Below are 7,092 nucleotides of genomic sequence, written 5' to 3' on the forward strand. Positions count from 1 at the left end.
TTCACTTCGATGATTTTGCATAACCTTTTTAATTTTCTGAAATTATTTGTTTTATCCGAAGTTTTGTTTAAATTAATGAATAACAATGAATGATGATGAAAAAGAAAACATCCGAGATGAAGAGTTACTCGAATCCACGCTTCCTGATCTCACCGAAGAAAGCGATGCGGCCGTTCTTAATGCGTTACCGGATAAATTTCGCGCAAGCTACGAAAAACAGTTCGATCTCTTTATGAAGTGGTGTTACAAGACAAAATTATAAATAAAATGTTTACAATTCTCTATTATTACAATTTCCTCGGTGTAATTGAAAAAGTTTTGTTGTGTACGCCTCGGCTGAAATAGTACTTTGATGGACTCGTCTGTTGCTCGCCCAACAAAGTAGCACTTTCAGTCCTTGGCATACAAATAACTATTTTTTTCATACTGTACTGTAAAGTCGAGTTTACAGTTCTAATTTGAGTCCGGAAAATGAAACTTTACGGCATCATTTTCATCATCTTACGCCAGTCGCAAAACAACGTACCTTTTCGAAGACTTGATTGGAATATACGAGGTCTGGCTATTAAATAACCTAGAGGGCGCCCTAGACGGGTGGGGGATAATTCTCTATCTCGTGCGAGTGTTTTTGAGTGGTGTAAGCGTTTTAGTGAGGGCCGAGAGAGCAGAGAAGGGTGAGGGCCGAGAAGATGACCAGCGCCCAGGTCGCCCTGTGACTGTTTCAACTCTGGAAACAGTGACCAAAATCAACCAAATTGTTCATGCAGATCTTCGAATGAGCATCAAGATGATTGCCGAGGCTGTAAACACATGACACAGTGCCAAATAATCTGACTCCTGACCAAAAGCTCTTGCGTCAACTGGTCTGCTCAAATTTCCTTGGAAGGTTAGAAAAAGATCTGCTTTGAAAGGGACCCGATTTGAGTCGATGGGATCGGTAAAGCAAAAAACGGCAGAACTCTTGAAGGCACTCACCAAAGAAGACTTCCAGCACTGCTTCATTCAATGGAAAAAACGTATGGAAAGGTCTAATAATAAGAAAATAAACATAGGAGCTGAACGGAACTCGATCAGATATTTTTGACTCGGCCCCTACGTCGCCTCGTCCCTAAACATCTATCTCGTACCGTACTAAATCACTTTCCGGACTTGATGACGTGAATATTATTATTACGTCATCACCATTGATGACCTAACCTAACTATAAACAATTGACTGACTGCTAGTATCAAGGTAGCGTTTCGGGTAACAGTTTTTTATTTCTATCGCTTATGGTATTGTGTATCCTGTTGACAGTATGACACAATGAATGTTATGGTGACGTTCTTATCTAAATGGGCATCAACAACTCCTTGTTTTTGCAAAGAAAATACACGTTCGCATTTCTTTTGTTGAATTATGGTGTTTTTGCAAAAAGCCGGCCACTAGTAAAGACATTTAGACGTTCTGTAATATTTTCAAACTTAGGTTATAAAAGAATGTGGTTTTTGTCAAATTTCCATGGATTTTATCGGCTAAAATGGCGGATTGTTTGTATGGTTGTCACTCGAGAAGAAATATGAATCACTAAGCCTATTTCTCGTTTTCAATATTGCCCAAAAATCTAGCGAATGGAAATCCAAAAATGAGGCAAAAATCGAGGTGTATTTTAAAATTTTTAGTGTACTTACCATAGTTTAATACTTTGATTTTAACACTATTATGATTTGCAATCTTTTATTTTTAATATATAGGCTTTCCGCACGTTTGAACAAAGAAGTGATTTTAGTAAATCAAGGAAACGTTTCATTAACCCTGAAATACACTCATCGCACAATATTTCGTTTTCGAAACCGTTATTTGAATCAAACAAGTCGAGAATTCAAATTAAGGATGATAGAAACTTGATGATCGTACCTCTTCTTCTTCTCTTGAAGTCCCGCCCGTTCGAGCGTCAGAGTTTTGGAATTTTGATGTTCAACTTTTACTGGATTTTCTTTTTTTTTTCATACATGCTTTACTTGTATCTACAATTTAGAAATCCTCAATACTTGAAGCGTTTTCTTAACATTTTAACATTCCCAAAAATTAAACGTATATTTTTTAAATATTTTAGCCGTGATTCATACAATTTCTTCAACTAAAAAAGATCTGTACTGTTTGTTTATATCTTGTACTGAGTTTCAAAGTTTTAGATTCGCTATATCGCGGAAATTTTCCCAATAGGCTAGTTGACAAAATTTGGAAATTAGTCTAAAACTATAGCTTAGCATCTATTTCACCCCAAAAATACATTATTTTAAGAAAAATAGTTTTTTTACGTTAGTATTCTGGGTTTTTAGAAATAAATTTGAAATTGACCGCGAAAAAGGCCAAGACTGTCATGGCGTCTTGAATGACGTCACACCTCGCTAAACAGCTGTGTTTGTTTATGACAGTCAATTGGGTTTTTTGATAATTAATGAATTCCTCGTATTATATATGCTGTATAGTGCCCCAATGTAAAAGTACAACGATAAAAACCCCAGACAAAGAAAGAAGTGATAATTGACACTTTCTTTCTAGAAATTCTAATAAATTATATTTACAAAATTATTTTGTACCATGATGTAAAGACTACAAGGTGTGCTCTTCCCGAGGGCTCATTGTCGACTCGTTCTGCGCATCTCTCAGGAGCCAATGAGAATTCGCACCCAATTGGCGCGTCGTTTTGGGAGCGAATTCTCATTGGCTGCTTCCCAGCTGATGCGCAATAGCACACCTTGTAGTCTTTACATCATGTTTTGTACTACGTGAATAGTTTAGATTTTATATTTAATAATATTTAATTAACGACTCTAGTCATTTAAAATTTTTTAATACTGTGTACTTCACTGTAGAAAATATTTGAGAGAAGTCATTCAATTAAGACGGACGGAAGACTGAACTGAACGGTCATATGATATCTCGACCGACAGGAGCGCCATTCTCAGGTCAAATTTCGAATTATAATAGTTATTGAAGTTTTGTATTTTCTAACCTCAAAATCAGTTAAGTATTTTCATTCTAAAGTGGGTAAATGCGACTCTCTGACTGGTAACTGCTAATTAAATAAGATTTTGTTTCTTTTTCACATAATACTTATAAGTTTTAACACTGCGGCAAACGCCTTAAACGCCTCATTTGATCGATTTTATTTTCCAAAACTATTATTATTTTTGTAGAAAAGTTGTTTTTTTATTTACTAATTATCATGGTTAATCATTAGAAACTCGAAGCCATCCGATTTATTCTTAGTGGAAACAAGCCTATTCTCATAGACTTTTCTGAATTATGTTAAGTAGTATATATCGATGAAAAAATATTGATACAAATGTTTTCCTCATTTATGTAGTAAAACATTTTGTCGTTTTTTTCCAAATTCAATGTCAACCAAGGAATCTTTCGATTCATTTAATAAATGTGAGGCAATTGCTTTTTTTACTGTTTAACCTTGTTTGTTTACAATTATATTTGAACGCGTTACGCAAATTTATCGTGGATTTCAGTGCATTCGTTTGATTTTTAAATGAAATAATCCGTAGTAGTTTCAAGACTATTCCTTAGATCAACAATGGAGGACAAGCTTCGGCTAACGGGACCTTTTTTTAAATCAAAAACTTATAACCGAAGTACTAATACACTTTGTTTTGTTTAAATATAAATAAAAATCATAACAAAGGTAGTTTTAATGGAACGGTTGTAACAAATAATCCTTCATATGAGGATTATTTGGAAACAAGACATGGTTCTAAAAATAGAGATTTACATATGCAATAACGATGAAAAGAAACGGTCGTCATCACTTTTCAGGCCAATAAAACCGTCTTTGTTTGCTTTGGAGCAGTTTCGCTCTTTGCAATACACTATCTTGTCCGTTTTCCGTTTCAGAATGTAGTAATAAATCCCGGTTTCATGCTGAATACACAGTTTACACTTCAACTACACCAACACTCAAGATTACACTGACTGAGGCGCGTTTCGTTTACCAAAATTATCGTGTTTAGAGATTGAAGGTAAACAGTTTACTTTGAGTCTCTGAAGACGTTAATTTGGTTATAGAAACGCGCGTCAGACAGTGTATTTATGGGTGTTGGTGTAAACTGTATGAATATCCCCATCGGTTCAAGAAATTCCAACTTAGTACCAAGTTTCATGGTTAAGAATTGATGCGAAAATAGCCTGGGAAATGAAAACAAGACAAAAAACGGTCGCCATGACTTTTCTGGCCAATAAAACCGTCTTTGTCTTTTTTTTGGAGCAGTTTCGCTCTTTGCAATACACTATCTTGTCCGTCTTCCGTTTCAGAATGTAGTAATAAATCCCGGTTTCATGCTGAATACACAGTTTACACTTCAACTACACCAACACTCAAGATTACACTGACTGAGGCGCGTTTCGTTTACCAAAATTATCGTGTTTAGAGATTGAAGGTAAACAGTTTACTTTGAGTCTCTGAAGACGTTAATTTGGTTATAGAAACGCGCGTCAGACAGTGTATTTATGGGTGTTGGTGTAAACTGTATGAATATCCCCATCGGTTCAAGAAATTCCAACTTAGTACCAAGTTTAATGGTTAAGAATTGATGCGAAAATAGCCTGGGAAATGAAAACAAGACAAAAAACGGTCGCCATGACTTTTCTGGCCAATAAAACCGTCTTTGTCTTTTTTTTGGAGCAGTTTCGCTCTTTGCAATACACTATCTTGTCCGTTTTCCGTTTCAGAATGTAGTAATAAATCCCGGTTTCATGCTGAATACACAGTTTACACTTCAACTACACCAACACTCAAGATTACACTGACTGAGGCGCGTTTCGTTTACCAAAATTATCGTGTTTAGAGATTGAAGGTAAACAGTTTACTTTGAGTCTCTGAAGACGTTAATTTGGTTATAGAAACGCGCGTCAGACAGTGTATTTATGGGTGTTGGTGTAAACTGTATGAATATCCCCATCGGTTCAAGAAATTCCAACTTAGTACCAAGTTTCATGGTTAAGAATTGATGCGAAAATAGCCTGGGAAATGAAAACAAGACAAAAAACGGTCGCCATGACTTTTCTGGCCAATAAAACCGTCTTTGTCTTTTTTTTGGAGCAGTTTCGCTCTTTGCAATACACTATCTTGTCCGTTTTCCGTTTCAGAATGTAGTAATAAATCCCGGTTTCATGCTGAATACACAGTTTACACTTCAACTACACCAACACTCAAGATTACACTGACTGAGGCGCGTTTCGTTTACTAAAATTATCTAGAGACTGAAGGTAAACAGTTTACCTTCAGTCTCTAACTTGGTTATCGAAACGCACGTCAGACAGTCTAATTGTGAGTGTTGGTCTAAACAGTGTATTCAGTATAAATATCGCCAATGGCTCCAAAGATTCCAGCTTAGTACCAAGTTTCATGGTTAGGAATTGATGCGAAAATTCGACTCAATTTGCTTAAAACTCATCAATAAAGCCTGGGAAATGCTCTTTCGAATGCGATTTTAGTTAATTCCTTAGGAAAGAAAATAAATAATAGACAATTATAAACATTTTATTTATTGAACAATACAACTCTTCATCGCCGATGTTTTCTTTTTCATCATCGTTCATTGTTATTCATTAATTTAGACTAAACTTCGGATAAAACAAATAATTTCATAAAATTAAAAAGGTTATGCAAAATCATCGAAATGAAACTGTCAACTGTCAACATTGAAGTGGCTAGAGTCACTCCAGAACGTTCCGAGAGTGTTTTGCAGTCACTTTCAGTACATGGAACACTCAAAACGCAACTTTCGGTATGTAAATGAATACAGAACGAACAACTTTCAAATGATGTCGCCTAAAATATGAATTTTGGAGGTATCAAGCACAAGGAATTTGATGAGGAGAAATGATTTCTTTTTCATCATCGTTCATTGTTATTCATTAATTTAGACAAAACTTCGGATAAAACAAATAATTTCATAAAATTAAAAAGATTATGCAAAATCATCGAAATAAAACTGTCAACTGTCAACATTGAAGTGGCTAGAGTCACTCCAGAGCGTTCCGAGAGTGTTTTGCAGTCACTTTCAGTACATGGAACACTCAAAACGCAACTTTCGGTATGTAAATGAATACAGAACGAAGAACTTTCAAATGACGTCGCCTAAAATATGAATTTTGGAGGTATCAAGCACAAGGAATTTGATGAGGAGAAATGATTTCTTTTTCATCATCGTTCATTGTTATTCATTAATTTAGACAAAACTTCGGATAAAACAAATAATTTCATAAAATTAAAAAGATTATGCAAAATCATCGAAATGAAACTGTCAACTGTCAACATTGAAGTGGCTAGAGTCACTCCAGAGCGTTCCGAGAGTGTTTTGCAGTCACTTTCAGTACATGGAACACTCAAAACGCAACTTTCGGTATGTAAATGAATACAGAACGAAGAACTTTCAAATGACGTCGCCTAAAATATGAATTTTGGAGGTATCAAGCACAAGGAATTTGATGAGGAGAAATGATTTCTTTTTCATCATCGTTCATTGTTATTCATTAATTTAGACAAAACTTCGGATAAAACAAATAATTTCATAAAATTAAAAAGGTTATGCAAAATCATCGAAATGAAACTGTCAACTGTCAACATTGAAGTGGCTAGAGTCACTCCAGAGCGTTCCGAGAGTGTTTTGCAGTCACTTTCAGTACATGGAACACTCAAAACGCAACTTTCGGTATGTAAATGAATACAGAACGAACAACTTTCAAATGACGTCGCCTAAAATATGAATTTTGGAGGTATCAAGCACAAGGAATTTGATGAGGAGAAATGATTTCTTTTTCATCATCGTTCATTGTTATTCATTAATTTAGACAAAACTTCGGATAAAACAAATAATTTCATAAAATTAAAAAGATTATGCAAAATCATCGAAATAAAACTGTCAACTGTCAACATTGAAGTGGCTAGAGTCACTCCAGAGCGTTCCGAGAGTGTTTTGCAGTCACTTTCAGTACATGGAACACTCAAAACGCAACTTTCGGTATGTAAATGAATACAGAACGAAGAACTTTCAAATGACGTCGCCTAAAATATGAATTTTGGAGGTATCAAGCACA

Source organism: Diorhabda sublineata, chromosome 3 (genome assembly GCF_026230105.1).
Source record: "Diorhabda sublineata isolate icDioSubl1.1 chromosome 3, icDioSubl1.1, whole genome shotgun sequence".
NCBI lineage: Eukaryota > Metazoa > Arthropoda > Insecta > Coleoptera > Chrysomelidae > Diorhabda > Diorhabda sublineata.